At 42.9% G+C, this 27,569-nt stretch overlaps 1 protein-coding gene and 1 pseudogene across 2 annotated transcripts in view; one reads left to right on the top strand and one right to left on the bottom strand.

Annotated features, from left to right (window-relative positions):
* The window catches only part of CDH8 (cadherin 8), a 156,088-nt gene extending 149,589 nt beyond the window's left edge, over positions 1-6,499 (bottom strand). Inside the window, exon 1 of one of the 2 annotated variants that reach the window (XM_077786269.1) lies at positions 5,951-6,499. The gene's annotated coding sequence lies outside the window, so the exon portion shown is untranslated. The remainder of the gene's footprint in view (positions 1-5,950) is intronic. The other variant, XM_077786268.1, reaches the window with a different exon arrangement.
* Positions 6,500-25,964: 19,465 nt separating this feature from the next.
* Positions 25,965-27,268, top strand: LOC110479560 (peptidyl-prolyl cis-trans isomerase-like 4 pseudogene; annotated as a pseudogene).
* The last annotated feature ends 301 nt before the right edge of the window (positions 27,269-27,569 follow it).

Consider the following 27,569-nt stretch of genomic DNA (forward strand, 5'->3'; position numbering starts at 1 on the left):
TCTGGACTTCCAGTGTGCTACACATGCTTAGGTACAGGACAAAGAGACAGCATGTGCTACGAAGTTTGCAGCTGAAGGTGAAATGTCCTCCCTAATGAAATAAATGTTTAAAATATTTTAAGGTCATTTTGGTTTTGGTTGGTTGGGTGGGTTTTTTGTTTGATTGGGTTGGGGTTCTTTTTTTGTTGTGGATTTTTTTTCTTCATGACAGCTGATACTAAAGCCATAGGTATTAAAATGTCAATACAGCTATTCTAGCTCTACAGAGGAACAAAAGGAAATTGCAACCTTCCCTTTCAACTTCTTATACTTAGGCAAAAAGAAAGGTTTGGGTTTCTGGGAGTCAGACACTCCACTGATGTGTGTCAGAACATCATCTCATTATGCAGGTTCAAAACGGAGAGACAGAAAAGGCTTCCACAGTGGTCCAAAAGCTTAAACAGAAGAAAACCAGTTGCATCAGCACTGTTTTCACCCTATAGCAAGAGGAAGAAGCGGTCTGAAGTAATTTTTATTCCCTGCAGTCCGGCGATGAAAGCCGTTTTCCCGTGCCCGAAGCAGAAGCGCAGCCTCGCTCCCTCCTCGGGAGGTGAACGCCAACATCTGGCACCTCTGGCACTGCCACCAGAGAAGGGACAAAAGGCAACCTGTGCTCAACGTGCAGAGCTCATAAAAAGGCAAACAGATTGGCCTGCGACTGAGAATGAGGTGTTAACCGTGCTCTGCCTGGGGCATTGTTTATCGGGAGACTTTCAGCAGCTGGGATGTGCTTATCCTGTACTTCCTGGGAAAAAAAAAATCTTTAAATATTAATCGGGGACATAAATATCTTGCTTTCTGGACTTCTTTTTAAGCCTTTTTTTAAATACATAAATATGTACAATAGAACTTTCACATCCTTGTTTAATGAATATTGTGTATTCTCTACAGAATTAAACAAAATATAATACTTAAGGAAAGACCCATGTTTCCCTGACATGTATTCTGATTAAACTAAGATTATAAATTATGATGGGACATCATGATTTAGTGGAGCTACATAAACTCTCCAGGCATATGCATGAGCGTGTGTGTGTATTAAAAACTCTTTAAAGAAGAAAACTCTGAATATACCTGGACTTTTCTAACTGTATAAAGTATGTCTTCAGGAAACCTCAAGTCTCTGCTGAGATATGTGAAATTAGAAGTGAAGGTGTATAATTTTGCATTACTGAATTTGATGGCACTTCTACCATCAATTTAGATTAGTTGTTTGGAAAGAATTAGGACTCTCCAATGTTAAATTTACTTCTTCTGGAGTTGCCAAGCTGGGATTTAATGGGCTTTGGCCCCCACTATTCATTTGTTTTTATCTAACTTTGGGAAACACACAAAAATAAAAGTCAGAGACCAGAATGGACACGATCTAAACTTCGGTGACATTAAGTTTTGATACTCTGTTACTTACAGTCAATCATAGCTGTTACATTAATCCATAAGAGAGATTCTCATCTGAAGTGTTGCAAAATCCAATTAGAGAATTGCACTTCCTCTTGAGTGCATGCACTCCATTTGCTGTCGTATTTAGGGCTTTGAAATAACAAATATGTATCAAATATATGTTTTATATTTTTATAAAACATAAAATATGTGCATATGATTCTGATCATCAGTGGCTGCAAAGGAAATAGTGTAAATGGGAGTTGTCAAACAAGGCTGAGCGTTGCTTCCCTGGAAAAAGCCACTTCGGGTGAATGTACACAAAAGCTGAAACTGTGAAGTAGGGACTGCCAAGACTGTTTTCATACTGTTTTGAACTTCCATAGCTGTTGCAAAGACACACTGAGAAATGCCTCTGTGAGCTTGTCTGGGGCTTGGGCACCACAGGACCCAGCAGACACTTCCCATGGGAGCTTTCCCTTCTGAGGGGCATTGTTCATCTCAAATCAGAGCCAGGGTGCTCATCATTCTCATGAGGAATAATTTCAAACGATTTCCACAAGACACATCATGATCAACACCTTGGCAGATCAGTTCTGTGAGTGCTGTCACTGCAACCTACCTATGGATAAAGGCCGCTCTCATGGCTAAGGCAGTGGGAATCAGATTTTTATAGTGTCTGGCTCCAGGTAAAAGACTATCTGTTGGGAACTGAACTGGTTCACAGATAAATCTTTCCTTTTCAGCTTGCACTTTCTGCTCCAGGTAACCATCAGTACCCAATGTATTTTGGGAACAAAATTTTATTCATGTAGTTGAAATGCCACTGAGCTGATGTTATTTACAAAATGAGAAACATGCTGGACAGATTCTAGAACAAAGGAGAGGAAAATAAATGGGTATGATTATATATAGACACACATTTGTAATCTCAAATTGGACTTTATTTTGTTCTCTGTCTGTCTACTGCTCAAATGGTTATGTTCAGAAAGCTCTGAAGTGAGCCACGTTTTCTATGGCAACAACACTAAGAAAAATGTTGAGTTTCCTTGATCTAATTTAATTCTATTGATGTGATCTTATGGTAGCAATGATGCTTAAAATGCTCCAAGCTGAAATTGCCGTAGCATTTGCCTCCCACTGAAAGAATTTAAGTTTTATTATTTTATACTCATAGATGAAAGATTCTTATGATACCACTTGAGTGTATACTACAAGCATACAATTGTATTAATAGTAGGTCAGGCTTTAGTAATATTGAAATGGAAAAGGAATACTGCTGAGATATGATAGGTATGGGGGATTTATAAAAATACCTGCATGAGCAGTTGCATTCTGTCACAAAACATGCACAATCATCACTTGGAAATGCACAGCTCCAGGAAATTAAAGGACACGTTCACATCCCTGCTTGTCCATAGCCTCAGAAATCAGCATTTCTCTCTCTTTAACACCCCTCAAGTTTTGGAAATCAAATCATCTGTGTGTACCAAGAGTCAAGTGGAAGGGGTCCAGGCCCCTGTTTTCAATAAGCATCCAGAAAAGTCCCAGCCAAAGTCTGTGGGAATGGTCTTCCTAAGCAAAGATTCAAAAGATGAACTGTGCAACGCTGTGAGAGGAAATAGAAAGAAAAAGAGCTTCAGGGGCTAACAGACCTAAATTTATGTCCATGGCTGACTGTGAGTTCTCCCTTGAAATAGTTCTACATGCTGAAGAAGGGAGAAGGATATTTATTTCAGAGAAGACAATGACTCATATGTTAAGAGTGGTGCAAATAAAGTGCCCAAGGATCGATTAAATTGATTTGATAAAGGTGCAATGTTTTTAGAAAAATCTTGAGGCTCACAAATGACAAAAATTTAAAAGAGAACAAATTTTGCAAAAAAGTGAATTTAAATCTGACTGTGGGACTACTTCCCCTATACAACTCTTTTTTGGACCTCAGTAGCAGGAGCTGATGGGAATGACTAAATAACATTCAAAAAGGAGACTTCATCTAAGGAGGGTTCTACCTCACCTCGCAGAGATGAGAACTTGGTTTATTTTTAAGGAAAGGCATAAAAGGAGTAGCTGTCATATACAGCTGTACTTCTTATTAAAATCAACTGCATTTGTTAAGCAGGCATACGGAGTGTTATTGATTTTTTAATATTGAATAAAGTGTCCAAAGTTAGTTTCTTGGCTAGCAGCCTGCCCAGTTAACAAAGTGCTCACCTGGATAATTTAAGAACTAATTTATACAAAATGCCTCAATCTCCAAGGGCACTGAAGGCCATCAGCTTACAACTAAGCATGGAAATCAAAGTTCTCCACAGCCAGGATGCAAGCTGGGACAAAGAAGGGAGTCAATAAATAGCTTAGGAGGAAGCTACCAGAAATCTGTGCTCCTTCTGTAAGCACTGAGGGGGAACAATAAGGCTTAAAGGATGAAAATGTCATGTAATAATCACTTCCCTTCCTCCGGTTCTTCTGTCACAACCATTCATACAATTAGACCGGGAGGTAACACCACAGAGAGCTTTTGGGTTCTGATGCTATCAGATTTTATGGGTGTGAAATTTGCTAATTTTACGGGTATGCCAAATACTAACTTCTTCCAGAAGATTCATCATCTTGTTTAAGACAGGTAAAATGTACACGAGAGTAATTTTCCACTCCTGAATCCTTTCATTATTTACTTATATATACTGAGAAGCCTATTGTGAAGTCTCTTCTCGTTCACAGCAGTCTAGTATTGAACAGAGAGGGGAAATATCACTCATACAAGAGCACTGCGTATTTCCCCTTATCCTTGTTGCAGAGAAACTCCTGAAGAATTTCCAAACGAGGATGAGTGAAGAGGGTTCTTTATCTACAGCTTGGGCAGTTAGCAGCTCTGTTCTTCAATTGAAGCTGAAGCCAGCAGCTGCTCACTTCCCTGCCATTAGGCGCCGACACGTTACCTTTGAAACAATAAACAGTTGTCGCTGTTTGAGTTCTTGCCACCAGCACCTCCCAAAAAACAGCTGTCCGCGGTACCCAGCGCCCCAGCGGGCGAGCCTCTGGGCGCTCAGGTTGGCTGTGCCCAGGTGTCAGCCTTTCTAAAAGCTGCGGCAGCGTTTCTGCCCCCTCGGAGAAAAGAGACGGGCTCGTCTGCAGGAACAGAGAGTGTTTGTGCCCGTGTGAAAGGGAGGAGAGCCGGGCACAGTCCGATACCTGTTGGCAGCGCCGTTCAGCGCCAGCTCGGATCGATTCCGCTCTGTTTCGGCCGCTACGAAACGCGAACTGTTTGAATGGAGGCAAATTCCAGCCACGACTGAAGGGCAAGGAGCCGCCAGGGAACTGCTGCCCGTGTCAGGCGGTGCCGCCTCCATGGCGGCAGGCAGAGCCCAGAGCAGGATTCGAATCCGGCTCCTCCGTGCTGGGCACCGGCAGCTGCCCAGGCTCCTGTGCCGGAGCCCCGCAGCGCCTCCCGGGCGAGCCCGGCGCCGGTGCTGCCGAGCGGGGACGCTGCCGGCGGATCGGGCTCCGCTGGGTGCTGCCGGCCGGCAGAGCCGGAGCCGAGCAGGAGAGAAGGATGTGCCCCTCCTCTGCCTTCCTCACGGAGAAGACGAAGCGTTCAGCGGCACAGCAGCTCCAGGGGGCTGCGGGCTCCTGCCTTTCTGCTGCGGGAGCCCTGGCAGCGAACGAGCGGCTGGGGCTAAGGGCCTTTCTCCCTCTCCCAAGTTTCTGCTGGGTGCATCCTCTGTTTCGTCAGCCAAAGGATGGGAAGGAAAACAACCTGTGGGACAGGGATGACTCCTGGCTAGTTAAGGCTACAGATTCAAACCCATCGCAGCTTTCCAGAGCGCTATTTCTCTCAAAGTAGGAAAGGAAGCTATGAAGCCATGCCTATTTATTTATTTACTTACTTAGGGGGTGCAAAGCTCTGCGGTGAGGGAAGGTGATAATAAATCGGGGGGATTTCCCCCCCCCCCCCCAAGCTTCTTCCAGCCTCCTCCTCCCTCATTTACATATCTGGCTAGTGGATGATTTTTATTCTCAGCACGAAAACGGCAGTCTATTTCAATGCATGAATGCAGCCCTGCATCTATTCACAACACAGTGAAATAGCCCAGAGACTTATTGTACTAAATAAGAAAACAAGGAGAAGAAACGGGTTCGGCAGCCTTAGAAGCGAGCTTCTGTGATCCAAAGTCCTCCTGACTCTTCAAAGGAGGGTTGTAGAACGGAAGGGAAAATAAACCTCCTCCCAAAAAACACCAACAAGCAGGAAGACAAATACAATTACCACCCCTTATTCTCCCGAGAGAATAATAATGATAATTGAAAAATACTAACAAGCATCCCACATTTTCATTATTGGCAATTTGGAAACATCCGACTTAATGAGGGACCCCAGTTCAGTCTAATACGGCACCTACGGACGAGGAAGGCGCTCGCCCAGCGCGCCTTGCACGCACAGAGAGCCCAAGTCAGCCAGAAACCCACGGAGCGAGAGCCCTCTGCCAGGCAGGCAGCCACAAATTGTCTGAATAAAATGAATACTCACTCTTTCAAGGAGCAAGGGAGCCGCTCGCCCGCAGCCACTTCAGGCGCGGATTGAAAGGGTGAGGTAAAAAAGCATCAGCCGGTCCCTGGGAACGGGCAGGATGCTCCAAATTTTCTTCTCATGCTTTCCGAGGCTGCCGATGCCGGCGGAGCCGCTGCTTGCTGGGCTTCCCGGCTCTCTGTGCCTGCATGCTGCGTGCAATTCTTAATTTGTCCCTTCGCACGAGCCAGCGGCAGCCGCCCGTCTCCAGGAAAGCAGGGATATTCCAAATAAATCCGCTAATCGCGGGATGAGAGCGCTGCCGTGCCTGCCTGCCAAACCTAAGTGTGAAGCGATGTGTAAAAGTGAGCCGGGAGCCTCCCCTGGCAGCTCTTATTGGGCTGATCTCGGAGGCAGGTCTAGCGCTGGGAAATCGGTGGGAGCGCTTTGGGGCGGCGTTTTCCCCTCCCTCCGCTGCCCGCCTTCCCCCCGGCAGGCGCACACACAACTTTTGCAGGGCCGGCGGGCCGCTCGCTCCCCGCGCTCCCGCCGGGCGCCCGGGCCGCCGGCTCCGCGCCGGGGCATCGCCTGCGGCCGGGCGGCAGGGAGGGAGGGAGGGAGGGCAGGGAGGGAGGGAGGGAGCGGGGCCGGGAGGGAGGGAGGGCAGGGCAGGGAGGGAGGGAGGGCAGGGCAGGGAGGGAGGGAGGGAGCGGGGCCGGGCACCGGGCGGAGCCGGGGCGCGGGGGTCGGGGCTGGGAAGTGCCCGGAGCGTCGGCGAGGAGGAGCCCCCCTCCGCCTCCCTGCCCGTCCTTTGGGAGAGGGATGCGGGCTGGATGCGGCAGCCCCCGACGGGCCGCGGGCAGCCGCTCGGCTCCGTGCGGCAGCGCTGCGGGCGGGCGCCCTGGGCACAGGGAGAGCATCCTTTACAAACGCTTTTCCCAGCACGCTTTTCCCGGGCAGCTGCGGGCGGTTCGGGGCTCTCCGCAGCCTCGGTGGCCTCGGGCGCAGCGGGAGCTGCAGGGAGGCAGCAGCGCGCAGCGAGTCCTTGACCCCCGGCCCGTCCCCGCATCCTCTGTGTGGCCGCATCCCGCACAGCCCCGGCTGCGGAGCGCTGCGTGCGGCTCCGGGAGCGCAGCGCTGGGCATCGCCGCCTGCCTTGGGCTTCACGGAGCCGGAGGGGGCTCGTCCCGACCGAGGCCGACAAACAGCAGGGCCAGCAGCCCGCGAGGGACACGCCACTGCCATCCCTGCCCGCCTGCCTCACCCACCGGGCTTTTCTCCTGGCCATGTTGCACGGATTATCTGTGAGCAGATTAAATGCATCGGTTGTAATAATACATCCTAGCTCTGAATCCTCCCACCTGATGTTTGCCGCAAGGGAAGGGGGGAGAGCACAACGTGTAGACATGGTCAGGTGCAGGCAGGGACTCTTCAAATGGAGGGCTGGTTCCACACTGAGCTGGTGCTGTTGGGGAAGTTTAATTGCACTCGGTGCCATCCTTCTCCAACTCTCTGTGACAAGTACGATGGTGTGGTTGAAATGAACGTGTTGTGTGGTTCTAAATTAATGAAGCAGGTTCCTTGCTCAACTTTAGTTTTAAAGGGCTGGTCATCTGAACCTCCTTCAGAGCACCTGCAAACCTTTCCACCTGAAGCAAAAGATAAGATGACTGCTCTGTTGAAGATCTACCTAGGATTACAGAAAGTGGCCCCTAATATTCTGCTATACAGTAAGAATACCATATAATTTAGTTTCATTATTATTAATCTTATTTTCCATGCTGATCCTATGAGTGCATGCACGTGTGTAAGACAGTGCATGAGACCCTCCATGTGTAGCTCTTGCCTGCTTGACTTTATCTTGACTAAATGCAAGCTAGTGCAGATCACAGGTGCATTTCTGCTTGCTCAAATCCTCCTTCTGAAAAGTCTCAGACTCATGGGAATGTAGTAAAATGCACCCAGAATGTGCCATTTTTCAAGGTCAATGAAGAAACATCTAGCTATCACTTTGTTTCCCTCAGCCCAAGCGCTTACTTTCTGAGCTGTGAGCCTGGGAGGATTACTTGGAGGAGGATGGATATGAAAATACACAATACTTGAAGCAGGCAGAGAGCCTTGAGGGAAACACAAAACACTTGGTAGTGCAATAGATAAGATCAGAAATGTGGTTTCCTTTTACCTGGGGTTCTGCTGAGGCAAAGAGTATTTTTCTCCCCCATCCTTCTACCAACTGAACAGCAGCGAAAATACGGATCTTGTCACAAGGAAAGTGTGAGGATGCTCAACCTGGCTTTACTCCTGAGAATTTTACTCTTGGGAACAGGGAAAAGCCAGTTTTCAGACTTCTTTTAGGTTCAGTAAGAATTGTTACACACCTTGTTTTAATTTCCATTAAAAACACCTAAAGGAAGCAACCAAGAATAAAAGTTGTTCCTGAAAAGAGAACCCTCATGTCCTTGCTTTAAATAGGCAGCACAGTTGTGTGTGGGAAGAAAGCTAATGGTAGAGGCTGTACCTCCAAGTGCAGCTTAAAAGTTGAGTTTTTTGTTTTGATTTCAACCTTTGACTTGTGCCATTTGTTCTACGTGACCTTTCTTGCAATTGGAAATTATCAGGGCAAAAGCTGTGCTCTTTCATCTTCAGGCTGTGGGAGAGGATGGTAAGTGTCTTGTTAAAATGGATTATGCCAGCCATGGATTCCCCTGCTGGAAAGCCTTTCAGATGATGGAGTAAATCTTGACAGGAAGAACTGTATAGATTAAAATTAATGTAAAAATAAGCTTGGAATAGCAAAGGAACATTTGCAACTTTCTGCATCCTACCAGGATGAAATGATTTAATGATATTTATCAGAGTGAGATATATATATACACACATTACTGAATTACACTGATGAATATGCTGGCTAAAAACTGTTTCCTCTTAAATAAATATCATAAGGAAGATTATTCCTCTATCTTCTAAATGGCCATTTCATTTTTTAAGCAAAAAGCAGCTCTGACTCCAGTTGCAATGGGATAAAGATATTTAGTTTAATGACTGTACTGAAGAAAGAAATCTGCAAAATGCATATGATTGAATCCTACCCTGGATCAAACTGGAATGCACTTTTTCATATTAAATTTTGGGATCAGGGGAAAAAGCAACAAAGCAGAGTATTTACAAAATGTATTGGCTTGTGGTATGGGTTGGTTATTTGTTTTGTTATTTTGGGGTTATTTTTCATCTTGGATTTGTGTTATCTTTTGCTAACTTTTTTTTTGGCTGGGCTTTTGTGGGGGGTTGTGTGATTGTTTTTTTCTTTTAGGTGGGTTTTAGTTTTTTGGGGTTGTTTTTGCTTGGGTTTTTTGACTGGTTGTGACAGGAGAATTGGGGAAAAATTAACCTCAGCTTGGAAGAGAACCAGAAGATTTACTTCTATATTGCTTTGCTTTTATGAGTAAGACGGATTAAAACCCCGATGTGACTTCCCATACATAGCCAGGAAGGATCTGTCACCTAAAATATGTGGCATAATGGAATTCCACCATCTTTTCTCACTTTCACATTTTTGTGAAAACAGTTCTTGATTATAATTCAATTCTTTGTTCCTCAGCAGTGCAATCAACTGTTTCCTGAAGACAGAGTGTTTAGACCTTACTGCATAAAAATATTCAGTAGGAGTGGCTTGAAATGAGCTCTTCAGGAGCATCTCAGTCACAGCACAGCCTTGCCAGGGTTACTGCTGGAGTCAGTGTTTGGGTTTATCTCATTTTAAAAAAATGCCAAAGTCACTTGAGGGTGGAGGAAAGAAACTACTGTGCTAATTCCTCCTATTCACATTTTATTCCCATCAGATCACCTACCAGTGAGATATTTCCCTCACAGCATCAGTAGCTGATTTCAGTTTTTAATACATGAAATGGGGCCTGATCCAAAATTAAATGCAATTAATGAGTCCAGAGTGAATTGCTTGATCAAGATAAATGACTTTACTGCAAGCTACTTTTGCTTACAGGGATTGCCACTAAAATGCCACTTCAAAGTAATAAGAAATTAATAACTCATTTGAAAGTTACTAAAGCAAGTTTATGGACTAGTGGCATCACCTGCCATTGTTGCATTAAAGCTTTAAACACATTAAATGCTGTTTTCTTAGACAATACTCATTCTGCATCACTGGCACATTTTGCTCAAATTACATGAGGGATTATTCCTTAATTTAATTTGCTTTGTATGCTAGAATTGACATTCCATGAAATAAGAAGAAACAAGAAGGTTTATCTTAAGTCCAGAACATTTTTTAATAAAATATATACTTTTATCAGCTCCCTGTGCCAGCACACAGACATAATTACCTTTAGAACATAGGTTCTTATCACTGTCTTGCAACCTTTAAAACCTGCTTGCATACAGTTATCACAAGTTGGTTATCAGGAAAAATAATGATCTCCTATGTTTGGGAAGTCACTGAAGACATCTGTAACTTCAAAAAAAAAAAAAATATATATATATATATATAAATGCTTACAAGTGATCGTATAGATTAAAACAAGAAAAAATTATACAAGCAGCCTCTGAGATAAAGGTACAGGGTTGGGGTAGGCATGGTTTCAATTTTTTCCCTCTGAAAGAAATTTATGTTTACATTTTAACAGGCAAGGCTAGAAACCCTGAGAGACTGAAGTGAGGGATTGCAAAGGAATGCCAGGTTCCTTCAGAGATCACACATGGTTAAAATTCAATATCCAAAACTGGAACAGAAAGCTTGGAAAGCCCCACCGAAGAAAGAGCAGCAGCAGCCATAAGTGACAGAAGTAATTCTCAACCACACAAAAATTCTTGCTTTTGGGTCTGGGCCTTCTGAGAACAGCATCTAATCCAACTCCAGCCCCTTGTTACTTGAGATGTGAAGAGAAACAGATGCATTGATTTTGGAGTTACTTTTGCTTTGACTGGACAAACATATTCCAGTAGCCATTCAAATTCCTCCTCCAGCCTAAGGAAAAGTCTGTTCTGTCAGACAGAGACAGAGGTTTAACCCAGCAGCCGCCCTGGGCTCGTGGGCCCTTAGCACATCCTTTGCCATCCCCAAACACTTCATTTAGCACTATAAAACACAACTGGCCCTGAGCCGCTTCCACTCTCCAGAGATTATAAAATATAACTCCCCCAATTACTAATTTGTGTACCTTTGCACCAGTGATATTAGGGAGTGCATAAAAATAACAATGCATTATCAGGTTTTATTATTCCTCGGGCACTGTTTGCAATTTTGACTAGTTGCTGTCAGGTTGGCTGTTAGAAAAACAATTATTCCTTTAGTACATCAAACACTAGGAGAAAGACAAAAGGAAATTATATCCAGCAAGGCATCCCACCGTTTTTTGTTTTTTTTTTTTGTACATTAGTGCAAGTTGTACAGGATGCAATTTGGGAAGTTAATCTTTTGCTGTGGGTTTTCACTCCGCCTTGTGAGCATCAGGAACTGGCTCAGTCGCAGGAGCTGTGCAAATATTGTTTGCTCTACCTCAAGTGCCCTCTAGTGTGCAGTAATTAAGCAGGTTAAAATAAGTTTTTTCTCCTTTTTTTCCTAACAGCTACTCTCTTAAATCCCAAAGTAATATGTAACACTGCTTTTCTTCGAGAGGAAAGAGAAATTCAATGTTCACTGCATTAATTGTGTGGCTATAAATGAATTATCTCCTCCATGCAAAATCCAATCACTCCTGTTGCTGTCAGATTTTTATTCTCAGAGGTATAAGTTAAATAAAGGCCAATAATTCTTTTGGGCATTTGGAAATGTGAAAGTACAAACGGTTTTAGTGTTATCAGAATGAAAACCACAGCTTTCTCTCTGCAAAAGGAAATTCATCAACAAAACATGACCCTAGAACAAGATTAACAACAAACCCCCTAATTATGAATCTAGGGTATTTTAAAAGTACTCTTTGTCTGCAGTTTAGAAAACAGGCAAGTCTATATGAATACAAATAAAATAATGAGTGGGGGACACAGATAACAAGTTCTGTGTGTTCTCATCTGTCCTGTGGTATTGATGTTCTCCCTCAAAATTCTGCCATCAGCTGGCTGGACAAATCCAGCTGTGTCTGTCAGCGAGAGCAGCTTCTGTGCAGCAGCTGCCAGACTCCAAAGAACAGTGAGAGGAGAAGTGAGACGAGGGGAGGTAAAAGTGTGGGGAGGTAAAATTACCAGCTGCAGCTCCAAGAGGAAAGAATGAAAAATTATGAGGAAGCAAGAGGGAATTTAACTTATAAATAAGTTTTAATAAAAACTTTAGATAAGTTTAACTTATTTAAGCTTATTTCTAAGGGCTCCTCTGCATTTAAAAAGCAGACTTAACACTTGAGTTCCCCACATAACTTTCTCCACTGCACAAATGAGTTCATTTTGGGGGAAACCATTGAAGAGTTTTTTTTCCCCCATTCCTCATTGCACTGTGCTCCGACCTCAAGTATTCAGTTTCAGGCAGGATTTACCATAAAATTCCAAGATAAAAGCAAGCCTAAGCATACTCTAAACAAAACAGATTTTTAATGGACTTCTGAAAGCTGAGGTAAGAGGGATGGGTGGATCCCAGGAGAGATGAAATGGTTGCCTATAATAGGGATATGCTATGCAGGGTGAGAGAATTGAATCTTTTATGAGTTGTAAAATCAGTAGGACTTCCTATAAGTGGAAAGAGTCATCATCACTACTTTTGAGCAGGGCTGTGGTGGCAGAGTTGTGGTTTCCAAGTGAGGTGCTGAGAGAAGCCCACAGGATTGCTTCCCGTTTGCCAGTTTGGCTCTGCTGAAGGTTAATTTTTGTTCCTTGACTGTTCCTCATGCATTCTGCAGAGAACACACAGTTCTGGTGCAGTTTAGCATCCAAGGAGGCAGGCAGGACAGAACAAAGCAGCACACTTTGCCAATACATGGTTTTCTAACATATAATGCTCAGTTTTAACAGCCACGCTGCACCCAGGCACCGAGCTGCCAGCAGCACAACAGCGAGAGTTATTCCAGAAACAATGCCAGAATAGGTGCTCTCAAAATTGAAAGCTAAAGTACATCAGGGTTAGACAGGTCTTGGCAGGGATCTGGGCAAATAAACTGCCTTCATTTCCATCAGATTTGAGTCAGCTTCCCCAGCTGTGCCCAGCCCTCATCAGTGCAGGACTGCTCTGACAGCAGCAGCAAATGCACCCACCTGCTCTAGCACCAGGAGAGCAGAGGAAAGGGCAGAGCCAGTCAGTGGCAAGGGCAGCTCCTTGCTGTACAATGGATGCCTTAAAAAGGGACAGCATTCTGCCACCTCTGTCCTGAAGACAATAAATCCCTTCAGTTCAGCCCAGCTCTCCATGAAGAGCCCTCCTTGTCTGGAGGAGAACAGCAGCTCTCTCTGAGAGGTGACAATTACAGCAGGCAGGAGATCCAAAGGGAGCTGTGCTTACCAACAGAAGGGAAAGTAGCTCAAGCCCAAACACAAAAACAGCACAAGCCCAGGTTTCAGCACGGGCCACCTCAAGAAACTGCCTGAAAGGTACTTTTGCACACCTCATCATGCAAATCCAACAGCAGCACAAGCTGAAATTTGGCTGCTAGCTCAAATGGTGTTTGTTTTTCCATTCTGAATGCAGTGACAGATTAGGAGAATATGCTTATTTCAAAGTATTTTTCTCCAGAGAGTTCTGCTTTTTCTTTTTTTTTTATTTAATTAAGAAGGTAAGTCAACATATTGCCCATAAAGTGATTTTTTTCAGCAGCTGCTGACATTGTAGTTTGGCAGACTGATCTTAAAAAAAATCGTAATGCTGTGGTAAAATAAAGCATCCATTTCCCCTAAAATATTTCTTGTGCATATGGAAGAAATACTGCTAATGAAGGAGAATATCAATCATTTAAATGCACAGGACTCAATGCTGAAGGACCTTCCTTCTTCATAAGGACCTAAATAGGCAGAGCATATAGAGGGAGAATCATGTTACTCAAAACAACTGGTTTTATTGCCCGTAATTTAATTAATAAAGTAAATACCTACTGAAATATATTCTAAATTCATTTACCAATGCTGACAGGTGCTTTTTATTGTCAAATGCAGTAAAATCAAGTGAATAAGTGCCTGAGACAGAGATAATGCAAATAATGCCCCCCCAGAGAAGACAACATGGGAATGATGTGACTGATCCACAGCTTGGTGACTCTAAGCTTCTTTGCAAGCCTTTAAAAGTGCAGAGAGAGTGGTAAAAGGTGTGTTTTCCATGGATCACTCAAGTCAAAGAAGCCAACTTGGGAATAACGGGAGGAATAGCAAGGCCTGACTCACTTCTGTGCTAATTTCAGTAATTCCAGCTTAACACTGGAGTAACACTATGGTAAAACATGACCTATATTTTTATTTAAATTAAAATCTCAAATATACATCAAATATTTATAAGAATATATAACAAATAATTTTGGCAAACATTGTATAATAAAGATGAAAGGGAAATTAACCTTGTGAATTTTTAAACTGAAGAATAAAGACCATTACATTAATAAGACTTAATTATATCATTAAATATTTAAAATTACGTCCTCCAATAAATGTTTTTATTTAACATATTTCTTTTCTATTTATTACATTAGTAAAATGCCTTTAAGATACAGGAAAAAAAAGGAAGGACTTTTTTTTTTTATAGCCATGCAAATACAGAGAAAATGAGAAAGGAGCCATGTTACCTCTTCAGCTCAAGGTCAGCCCTCAGGAGAGAACAATCTTCCACAAGCCTCAGCTCCCTGCTTGAATGGGCTGGTAAGGGGCTGTGCCTTTGCTAAGCATTTTTCGTCAATTAGAATCTTTTTCAGGTCTAGCTTGGCTCTCTCTATGCTGATGAACTTGAGTTAATCCAGCACAAATAAACCTTGTCTCTATCCATGTTTCTTCCATTGAGCATCTAACTTATCCCTGACAGAACAGGAACACTTGGGAGCTTCCAGGGAATCCTCAGGAAATTCACACCTTGCAGCCAACAGAAAGGGTCAATTGGATTGCAAAGACTGGGGGGTACAAGGGGCACAATCACCTCATCATCCCTCTGGAGATGTCACAGATTCTTTTCTCAACATTAATTCAGTTCACCTCATGTCTCTAGAATGTTCTAATTATTCTACAAACAGCAGAAGAGTTAAAGCAAAAAGCTTCTGAATCAACCCAAATTCAGCCCACAGAGTTACACTCCTACCAGGAAGAAGTTTCTTTTCCTAGCACATCTCCAAAACTTTTAATATTCCCCTCCAGATATGGCACTTCAAAGCAATTTTTGTTTCTTCAGTATGTTCCAGTCCCCATTTCTGCCTTGGCTGTGCACACAAACCCCACATCCAGGGAGTCTGCCTGTCTCAGCTTTCCCCTGAAAAGGCAGGTTTTGCATGCACTCACGGAAACACTGATTAAAATCAAATGGCAAACAGTGACAAACCAAATTTAACTCATCAGCGTTTCAGATTTATCAGAGGCTACAGTCTAATGATGCTTTAGTGGAAATTCTCTTCATTTGCAAGCACACAAAATTCTGTTTAGTTACTGTGTTTTTTGCAGTTAAACTATTCTTTCTGTTTACCACAGTAATACTTACTCTGATCTAATTCCCACAAGTTTTGTTTATTTTTGTAATATTCTTCTGACTTCTGTAGACTGTGCATTTTGTAGCTATGTTTGTCTTCCTGCTGTCCCTCAGCATTTCCCTCCCCTGTACCCATCATCACCCATCCTGTAATTACAGAAATGTTATTTTTTGATAGACAGATGCATAGGGTTGCTGGCAGAAGTACTGCCATTATGCAGTCCAAATACTGTGCAGAATATTAAAGAATCATACAAATCAAGTCTTAGTGAAAGAATAATCTTGTGAATTATCAAAAAGTTTGAACTAAGTCTGGTTTGCTTGTTTACACATGGGATAACTCACCTCAAAGTAGTTAATATTTATTTACATATGGCAGCTAGGACTGCACAGGAGATAGAATCTTCTAATTAACACTCCTGATGCTGCAAACATAAACAGGGATAAACACACGTTCCATTATGTGTAGCTGCCACTCACATTGCCACAGTATTTCTTCTTTTCACTGCACAAGTAAAACAATGCTACAAAGCAAACAAGTACTGAGCTTTCACTTCAGTACCTGCCTAATAATGTCATACCTTATTTCCAGGAAATTTACTTGGAAAAGTTACCAAAAAAAAACAACCAACCAACCAAACAAAAAGCAGTGTCATATCCTATCACTTCACTTAACTAAGGTTCAAGAGGCTGTAGGAATAACATGAGAGCTTATGTTATGTATTACTATGCTTTAAAGTTTCCACAAATAAGGCACCTGTTTCTGCCTGGCAGGGTACAGAATAGTGAAAAGTGACACTATGCTCACAAATAAAAAGCTTAATCTGCAGAACAAATGAGGAATAAAATACATACTGTGTGTCCAAATGGCTCAGCGCTGAAATGTGGAGTAAAGGAGTCTGCCTGGCACAGGTACAGCCCAGCAAGGGGAAGGGAATGTGGAAAATTCCATGGCAACCACTTCCAGCTGTGCCCCCACCAAGATCTCACCTGGGTGTGCTTCAGGGATCTACCTCAGCACATTCTGAAGGGCCCCTGCCTTATCTCTGTGTGTTTGGGCTGGCAGGGAAAATGAGAAGATGCTGCCAGCAGAGGCAGGAGGGCTGGAGTCACCCAGCTGAGGGAGCTTCCCCATGGCAGTTCTGCCTTTCCTTTTCACTTCAGGGTTACAGGTGGCTCCCAGCACCATCCCCAGGCTCTGTCCTCCCAAACCACACCCATGTGCACAGAAGATTCAGTGAAAGGTTTGCAAACCTTCCTTCTGCTGCCACTGGGACTAATTCATTTTTATCATTTCCTTTGTGGTTGAGCCCAGACACGCTTGGCCAGGTGTAGGGCCTTCACACAAACTCTCTGAAAGTGCCTTCACACAGACTTCCAGTCTCCACACCACAGTTCACTGCCCACCCTTACCCTGAGCTGTCTCATATATAATTTAAATGTTTAATGTAAAGTGAAACTAATGTTAACAATACATATTTTTGAAGACTGACAGTATAATGCTTTATTTCCTAAAGGAATAACTGGAGTGATCCATAAGCAAATAGAAAGCCAAGCAACACTGCCTGAACAGAGATAATTTGTGCTCATCCTTGAGAAACCTTAGAGAGCATTCATCCCTTCCTCCTTCTCAGCTAGGCAAGGTGGGATTGACTGTGGTTTTCTTTCAGATGAGGTATGAAAAGCTGCAGTGCACTTTGTTCTGCACTGGTATTAATGATACCTTCAGAAGTGGGATGTCTTTGATATCTATTGTGTGCTGCTGACTGATGGCTCTTTCTAGCCTGGAAAGGTACCTTGTCTTAGCAGCTTTGTGTGGGCTGAGAGTGGAAGCCACAAGAATATTTTGAAGTTGAGGAATTTTAAATTAATATAAAGTATCATATCATTAAAGCTGAGATAGTAATACCCTTCTAAATTTGCCCTAATTTGCCCCAAAACTTTCTTTGTCCATTCAGGAAATGATTAGATATTATCCTATCTTGGTTCTGGATATTCTTTATTGCTGCTCATTCTCAGTGGATGAGAATCCCCAGCAGCAAGAGCAGGGACAGCAGATTCACTCTCCTTGTGCACAGTCTCTTGCTGCAAGCACCCCCCACCACTCCCCCAATACTTCTTCTATAGTAAAACACCCAGAAGCAGCAATTCTGGTAATTGTCTGACTAATATCTTCATCATCAGGAAGTGTTCTCTTTCACATACAACAAATGGAGATGGTGCTAACATCAGCACTGAAAATAAGGATTACAGAAGGGGAGCTACTGATCAAAGAGAAAAATAAACTGCAAAGGTTAACTTATGGCACCTCTTTTTCTTAACCTGTGTTATAACCTGCTGTATGTATTAAGGAAACATTAAATAAACAACTTGCAAAATGTTATTTTCTTATTTCTTTGACTATACTAGTAATTCTTACAATAATTTTGCATGAGAGAAGACCCACATTCTGCTCCTAGATTTTAATTATGCCATCTGAAGTGCAGCAGTGAAAGACTGGAGACAGAATGAAAAAGAGTGATTGGGGCAGGAATTCAGATGGGTGTTTGGAAGTGCAAGCCTGGAGCAGCTCGGCTGGTGGGCGATCAGTGCAATGTCTGGGAGGAGCTGTGGGCTCTGCAGAGCCACTTCTGCTCTGGCACTGAGCATCAGTCACTGAGCATCACCTGGGCAGGCTCGGCAGGAAAAGGGCTCTGGGCATTCCCGAGGTCAGGGCTGACACCAGCAGGGCAGTGTGGGCAACAATCGGGGCTGCTGCCCACGCCAAACCTGCTCTATGAATAGACAGCCTCATCCTCTAGGCTTGTCAATCTGCCACCCAGAAAAAAATAGAAAGGAAAATTAAAAGGTTATGATGTTATCGTCTCCAAAAATAGGATTTCAGTCATCCTGGAGAAGTGCTGTGCTGGGATATTTTCACTCAGGTTCTGCTGACATCTCCCAACTGTCAGCAGCACTGAGCCTCCTTTTGGGACTGCTAAAGGTCACCGAGCACCAGGGAGGTGGAGGGAGACCTCCACTTGGGTGACCACAGGAAAATGTTTTCAGGATTAATCCAAAGTAGAAAGAAATGAATAAGTTTGTCTGTGTTTCTCTTTACTGGTGCTGACAACACCCAGAACAGCAGTGCCTCCTGTTCTTCAGCACTGCTTCAAGTCCACCAAAGACCAAAGGTTAGTTCCTAAAAAAGGAGCTGCTGCCTGAACCAGTAGCCTGGTTTTCTTATATTTCAGAGCTAACATAGAAAACAAAGGATCACAGCATGCAAGACTAGTGGAAAACAGTCTAAGAATAAAAGGGAAAAAAAACTCTGTAAATCTCACTTATTACCTTTGAGAATGAAGAGAAACTCGTGAATGCCACTATTCACTTTACTTGGAAAGACAGGATTCAACAGAGTCCATTGGAAGAAAATCCTCTGCTCTGAAAGCGAGAGGCTAATTCAGTTCCCAGGGCACAGCAGAGGGTGGCAGGGGCAGGAGTGACCCCTGGGGTGCCACAGGACAGCCTGCGAGCTCCGAGTGCTCAGCACTTCTGAGGGTCAAGCCTCTGGCACTGTGGCATTTGAGATTCAGTCTCTCTATAGATTAGGATTGATCTCCCCTGTCTCTGGATAAAAAAAAATAAACAAACTCTAACCTTGAAATTGTCATCCAAACCTGGAGTCCAGCCAAAAGAGCAGAGACAAAATCCCCTTGAGAAGCAGAACAGCAACCCCAGAGGTCACTATCGATGTGTCAAACAGAAACAGTGGATTTTGATACTGCAAGGACTAAAGTAATTTCATTTTTTTCAAAAACTAAAGGTGTAATCATTTTTTTTCCCCTGAAATGCAGAATTGCATCCATTTCCATTTAGACACAGATACTCAGAGGATACCTGAAATATTCTCTTGGAATTGAACATGCACATTTGAAAGCAGTGCAGTTACAGAACACGACATTCTCCTCCATGCAAGAGGATGGTGTTGTGCTGCCCTCTTTACTGATTTGGAGAACAGAGGGAGTTACCAGCAGCTTCAAAGCTGTAAGGAGGGAGAAAAGCAAATCCAATCTAGGAATGGCTCCAGTTAACTCTCCAGAAGGAGGGATTGCAACAGGGCTAGCTTTTATGGGCCACTGCAAAACAAAGGGATTTGTTGTCTTGTTTTCAGATTTTTTTTTTTGCTTTAGGTGAGGCCATCTTCAATAAATAAAGAACTCAGGCATGCTGTAGGCTCCGTTTCCACAATAGCCTCAAACACTGCTTCAGATTCACTAAAAGTGAGGAGAGCAAAGCCTGCAGAATGACATTTCAAGTGCTTGTGCTTAAATGTTGCTCATGACAATGTGGGCATCCGATTTCATTACTTTTAATGGGGCAACACCCAGCAGGCCCCAAGCAAATGTGCAGCTGCACAGAAAAACACACCCTCAATTCCCAGTGGTTACCCCAATCCAAAATTCCAGACATTTGAAATTTATTCCTTTATGGGGAATATCAATCTAAAAAACAACAACCAAGCAACAACAACAACAACAACAACAACAACACACAAAAAACTCTCCCCCAAAGGTCCCCCCAGGTAAACACATGAGAAACCATTCAATAGTACATGTTATATATGAAACAGCTGCAAAAAAGCAAAGTAGGAGGCCCTCAAAGATTCAGCACTAGGAAAATAGGAAGGGAGGTGGAGGAAATGTGACTGCTCTGTCCCTGACTGTGTTGGTTACGCTGTGCACCTACCAGAAATGCATTTTATTATCTAATATTTATCACTTTTGACGGTCACAGGTGTTCCTACTTCAAAAAGATTTTAGCAAATGCCCCTAACTGTGTGACATCTGGATACTGTCATCACTGTAACAAGAGGTAACTTTTGCCACTAGGCTCTGCTCTGGCAGATGTGGTTTTAGTGCCACTGTTCATTTCCTTCCCTGTTAAAATGCAAAACATTAGCTTTTACTTACAAACAGACATAGCCTGTTCTATTCCACAACGTGAAGTCAGATCCTTTTATACTCTCAGTCCACCAAAACACACATTAAGTGGAAAAATGTTTCACTTGTTAGGATACTGTGTTAGATTCTTCAGTAATATAAATTAAAGACAATGAAATTGTTACGATCATGGGATCCCTCCCCACCTTCACAGGGAACAATTCCTTCCCAAAATCCAACATAACCCTGCCCTCTGTCAGTGGGAGCCATTCCGCCTTGTCCTGGAATTCCATCCTTTGTCAATTGTCTCTCTCCATCTTTCCTGTAGGTTCTACAGGGACCACAATTAAGAAACCACCTATTCTCCTGGTTGAATTGACACTTTTGGTTAAATATTTCTAGTATGTTCTCCATGTTGTGAGGAATATTTAATTTAAAAAAATAAACTTAAGAGAAAAAACACACAGGAAGGAGATGGAAAATTTTCTATAAACCTGCAGAGGGAAAAAGTTGTTTTGAAGTACGGTGCTAAGCTTAAAACAATTTGCAAATGAAATATTTTTCACAAAAGCCTTCAAAAAAATTAAAATCTTTGGAAACCTATTGTTCTTGGAGCCCTATATGTAGCTGAGTAAAATTAACTTATTGGTAAATGCCAAAGATTATCAGTTCCATTCAGCTGCTCAGGCACTTGGCAGGGCCAGGGGAGCCATGCCCTGGGGACCAAGTGTCTTTTTATCTCTTGCAAAAGAAAGCAAAACTACACAAACAGAATCTAAAATCCTATAGCAAAAATACAATTATCTGTGCTGGATGACTGTCACGTTGGGAACAGTGCTCTGGGTTACTATTAGTGCAGAAAAAGGCAAGAGAATCAACAAGTTTATTATTGGTGCAACCCAGCACAGATCTCAATAATCCATCTGGAGTAAAGAACATGAGTATTTTGAAAGCAGAGGAAAATTATAGGGCATCTAATGAAGCAAATTACTACAGTTTGTATAATACGAAGATGGACATGAACTTATACATTTTTTTAAAGTGTGAACATCAAGAATGCAAAGAAATACCAGAGGTCTAGGAAAATTCCAGTTTTATGTAGTGCATTAATACCAACGTGTGTCAGATTAGACAACCTGTAGTGACACAGATAGAAGTTCCATTGTCTGATCTGAGGGGTTTTTTGCATATTAAACATATAAAGCATTCTACACCTATGCCCAATTCTACAGGAAATTAAAGCCTATGATTATCACTTGTCTAACAGCATCAATGTAATAAATTAAAGGCTTTGAATAATGGCCAGCAGGCTTCTCAGCCATATTTCAACTTTTAGAAAATAATCCATTTTTGGCAGATCATCTGACAAGTTCACAACTTTAGATCAAGGCTTATATTATGTGTCATCAGTATTCTTTTGTTCATCTCATACCTATCAATTTTTGTTCATCAAAGCCCAGGGCTGTTTAAAATGTGGAAGAAATTTGGCATGTTATGTGGGTCATTTATGGAAATCAAGAACATGATTTAACATTAATATACATAAAAATTACTAGAAATTATGCACCACAAATCTAAATCAGTTTGTGGCTTTTTAAACTCCATTGTATAATACAAAGCATTTTCTCTGTGAGGGACAGAAAAATTCAGGTGGGAAAAAAATAATTACCAGATAGAAATCTTGGCTTAGTTAAAGCTATGTCATATATTAATGTTATTCTCAACACAGCAGGGCATTGGTAAATAAGATTTACATCTCTGAATGTTAATTTTTAAAAGGAAAAACCAGCACCTCTCCTTCGAATGCAAACTAACTCCCATGGGTTTGTGAATTCAGGTAAAATTTACTGCAGAGCTATAACCACCACATATGGAATGATCCTTGCTTTAAAAAGGAGGAAGCAAAGAAAAGGTATTGCATTGACTGAAAAGAAATGCAAACACCAGAGACAGGTGCTTTCATTATCTGTGAACAGCTGAAAAGAAGACATTTGGAAAAGAAACGTTTTCCACTGGAATTAGAATCACAGAATCCCAGAATGGTTTGAAAGAGACCATCCCACCCCTGCCATGGCAGGGACCCCTTCCCCTGTCCCAGGCTGCTCCAGCCCCAGTGTCCAACCTGGCCTTGGGCACTGCCAGGGATCCAGGGGCAGCCACAGCTGCTCTGGGCACCTGGGCCAGGGCTGCTCACCCTGCCAGGGAACAATTCCTCATTCCCAACATCCCATCCAGCCCTGTTCTCTTGTCCCCAGGGCTGCTCTCAATCACATCTTCATCCCACCTGTAGATGTGCCTTTGATATTTGCTACAGAAAATATCAGAATTTCCCACTTTTGTGATCCAGTTGTCTCTGGACTGGAGTGAGAATGGAACCTGTGAAAAGAATGCACACCCAGAGCCCAGGCCTGACTGCCTGGCATGGTGTGGAGCAGCCAAGAGACTCCCAATCCTTAGGGTTCAGTGCTGTCATGTCTTTTGCTACTGATTTATCACAACTATTTTTTAAGAGATTTTATTCCATGGCTAAAGTGCAAATATTTATGTGCAACAATGAACCAACACAAACTGAACACAAATTACAGGCTCCTTCCAGCCCACAGCCAGGTGAGATTTCTGCCTTTATGAAATTTTTCAAAGCTAAGAGAGTTGAACTTGGACACAAGATTCCTGGTATGTCATACTAAGAATAGTGGCCTAGCATTTATTCTGTTTCCTCATTTCATCCTTTCAAAACCACAGTTAATTTATGCCCTTGATTTTCTTCTCCTTTCTGCATTTGTATTTGGCTCTCTGGAACATTAAAAATATTTGAGCAGGGATGGGGGTTGACACAAACCACAAAAAAAAAAAAAAAAAAAAAAATCCATGAGCTCAGTATATTCAGGAGAGTGTTTTGTTCCTTCCAGGCTTACACAGTACATCACTTTCCTACAGCCACACACTCCTTGTGTGTAAGCTGCCCTGGCTTTAAGGTGTTTTTCTTTTGCATCATCACCACAAAGGAAACCTCCACATCAAAAATAATGCTGTATGAAGACATCATCAAATAGATTAAAACACTTCACTGGGGGAAACACACGCAAGAAGCTGCAGACCATGTTCCAGTGCTTGGGAGCTGTGTCAGTACCAGCAGGAAACCCAAACCAGTCACCTGCTGCTGCACATTCCCTGACTGCTGAAGATAAACTCCCCAAATTCCTCAGATTTCAAATATGGCTCCTCCCTCCAGAGAGCTATAGCTCAAACCATGCCCAGGTAGATGCCCCTGGGGTCCTGGTCCCCTCCCTCAGCACACAGTGCCACAGCGCAGGAGGGGGAACATCTGCCTGCACCTCCCTCTCCAAGCTGGGGCCAGGCCCGTGGGGGGAGATGAATGCCTGGGGTGCTGCACTCACACTGCAGCTGATGGAGCTGCAGCCTGCCCTGATGGCATCCATGCCCTGATGGCATCTGTGCCCTGATGGCACCCGTGCCCTGATGGCATCCATGCCCTGATGGCACCTGTGCCCTGATGGCACCCGTGCCCTGATGGCACCTGGGCCCTGATGGCACCCGTGCCCTGATGGCACCTGGGCCCTGATGGCATCTGTACCCTGCTGCTTCAAGGAAACACCTCTCATGTCATCTCCAATCAGACGTTTAGCCCAAACATTATCCTTATCCAAAAAGGATCTCTGCTGCAGCAAGGCTTTGGTCTGTAGTGGAATTGCCAGGGAATTGAGGAGTCTTTGCAGCAGTTGTTCCCTCAGTGCTGCCAGAGCAGCCCTGGGGCTGGCTGGAGGCTCCGAGACCCCTGCCCGGGGGTGACACCAGTGACAGCCCAGCCTGACACCACCCGGCTGTCGCTGGGACTAATTTAACATCCATTTGTGCTGAGCAGGGTGACAAACAGGTTTGGGAACCAGGGTGTGCTGCTGCCGTTTCCCCAGGTACTGTGGGCAGGCAGGACATCGGTACCAGCCCTGCCATGGGTGGCACTCGGGGTGTGCCAGGGGCTGACCTGCCCAGCCAAGGGGCTCCGTCTGCCCCTGCACCATGCAGGGCTCAGCCAGAGCTGCTCCTGCCCTTTGCTGCTCCCTTGCCTGCCCTCTGAGCACTGAGCCCCTTTTCTGCCCTGTTGGACATCACATCTCTGGGTCTCAGAGTCAGTCAAAGAGAGAAACTGAGAGTTTCTACCCAGGCAGAAGCCTGGGAAAGAGCTGGGGAAGAATGTAAATAATTTTTTATCTCTCTTGTTATTCACATTGTTTATAGTTAAGTCTATCACTGTGCATCAAGCACTTTGCACCAATGGGCTGGGTAGTTTTCACTTCAGGACCAATGGAGTTGGTCCTCACAGAGCTCTGTATAAAAGAGCAGTGTATTTTGAATAAACCAGAGTTTTACTCTCAGCAGCCCTCTGAGTCAGTCTTCTCATTCCCGTCCTGCCTTGGCAGCAACACACATCTCCCCTTTTCCTTGGCACCAGCGCGTGCCCATGGACACAAGGCTAAATTCAGACAAACTGTAGAGAAGTCTGTAATCCTGCTGATATCCAAATCAGTGCCTTTGCCATTAACATCCCTCTGAATGAAGTCAGTGCACTGAATTCACTATTGCTGAAGGTACATTTCCTCAACAAACAAAAAAATTTAAGAAAAATCACGTGGTGTAGAATCTACCCATGTGGTGTGTGCCTTACCTGCTCTTCCTTAGCAGACACCTGTCTTTCAAACCTAGACATTAACAAAATCTACAACAACTCAGATTAAACAACACTCAAACTTGGTAGAAATTAACTTTGACAGAACAAAATGTACTTACTAGAGCTCAGTTGTAAAAGGATATCAAATTAATAGAATATAACTTCACATTATTCTAAATATAACAATACCGGGGCTTAACTTTACATAATTTTACCAACGCTTAATTTGCACTAAATAAAAACATAACAGAACTGCAAATAAATCTCAATAAAACTGGAATAGAACAGGAAATAGCTTAAAGTGAATAACAATTAAACTGGATATTGTCCAAACTCAGTAACACTCAAACTTAACAGAGATTAATTTAACAAAATCAACTGAAGAGAACTCGTCCTTAATCAAATTAACAGAACATATTTTAGTATAACTCAAACCTGACAATATTGGACCTTAATTTTGCTTAATCTTATTAACAATAAATCTTCAGACAATCTGTGAATAGAATTATTTTTCTGGAGGGATTAAAAAGGGTGTGACAAATCCATTATAAGTTTATGTAATGTAGATTCAGGTATAACAAGAGATTAAAGACTACTTGCTGCAAACACTTTTAGATATATACATTTCTAGAGTTGTGGCAATAAAACTGGTGCATGATTAAAACAACTTTGTCTGCTTGAGCAGTAATATTTTTCTCATGAGCTAATTATTTCTAAAATTTAAAGAACTGATGCAAATAATATTCAAGGTTATAGGAATTAGTTAAGAACTCAAAATTGCTAATAATCCAATAATCTTGGGAGAAGGGGAGAGCTTTGGGCTGGGTGTGTGCAGCCATGGCGCTGCTGCTGGAGACCATGGTGGGCAACCTGTACATGGAGGAGCACCCCTGCACTTGTCTGAATTTCCTGAAGCTCTGCAAAGTCAAGCACTGCAACTATTCTCTTATTTATAACGAAGAGCAGGATTTTATTATACAAACTGGTGACCCCATGGAAGCTGGCTGTGGAGGGAAATCCATATTTTGTCGACTGTATGGTGATCAAGCCAGATTTTTTGAGGCAGGAAAGGTGCCCAGAATCAAGGACAAGAAGAAGGAAACTGTGTCAATGGTTAACAATGAAAGTGATCAGCATGGATCACAGTTCCTTTTTACCACAGGGGAAAACCTGATTACCTTGATGGTGTACATACAGTACTTGGAGAAGTGACAGAAGGCATGGATGTACTGAAGACAATTAATAAAACCTTCGTAGATAAAGATTTTATCCCATATCAAAATATCCATATAAATCATACAGTAATTTTAGATTATTCCTTTGATGATCCACCTGGCTTTTGTGTTCCTGATCGCTCACCAGATCCTACAAAGGAACAGCTTGACAGTGGCAGAACAGGAGCAGATGAAGAAATTGATGACATGACAGGAAGGTCAGCAGATGAAATAGAAGAAGTTCAGGCAGAAGAAGAAGCAAAAACTCCTCTCATTCTTCTAGAAATGGGAGACTTACCAGATGCAGACATCAAGCCACCAGAAAATGTGCTGTTTGTTTGTAAGCTGAATCCTGTGACCACAGGTGAAGACCTGGAGATAATATTTTCATGATTTGGTCCCATTAAAAGTTGTGAAGTGATCCAAGACTGGAAGACCAGTGAATCTCTTTGTTATGCTTTCATTGAGTTTGAAAAGGAGGAAGACTGTGAGAAAGCCTACCTTAAAATGGACAATGTGCTGGCAGAGGACAGACAGATACATGAGGATTTTAGCCAGTCTGTTGCAAAGATCAAATGGAAGGGAAAACATGGAAGGAAGGGAATCTACCAAGGAAGATTTCAAGAACTATGAGAAAGAACGTGACAAACCTTTGAAATTTACTCTGAAAAGAAAGGTAAAACCAAAGCAAGATACCAAGTACAACCTCGTGCTGGATGAGGATATAGAAGAGTCCAACAAAAAAAAGAAAAAACATCACCACTCTGAAAATGAAGATGATGACAAGACGACCTAAAAAATCTAAGGATTTTGACTGAAAGCATGAAGAATGCTGTAGGAAGAGGACAAAGGGTGAGAAGAAAGACACAGAGTTGCAGCTGTTCTCAGGAGACACATTACAGCAGACAAAAAGACAAGTACAGATGAAGAACAAGGAAAAGACAGAGGGGAACTAAAATAATAAATTTAACTTTCTTTTATAATTCTTTTACCTGTCTATGGCACCCAAGTTTATGATTCAAGAGATGTTACTGTGTCCTTGCAAATTCTACAGAGTTTATTCTGAATCCACTGCTGCTCTTTAAATGTCTGATTTTCTGCTGCAATACATAAAGCCCACTCCCTTCAACATGTGTCATATAAAAGATGGAGGAAAATCATAAATAATAAAACTATAGCTCTGTTTTTTATCTTGCTCTGTAAAAGCAAAATGTGTTAGCAAGAACTA

Source organism: Lonchura striata, chromosome 13 (assembly GCF_046129695.1).
Source record: "Lonchura striata isolate bLonStr1 chromosome 13, bLonStr1.mat, whole genome shotgun sequence".
Classification (NCBI taxonomy): domain Eukaryota; kingdom Metazoa; phylum Chordata; class Aves; order Passeriformes; family Estrildidae; genus Lonchura; species Lonchura striata.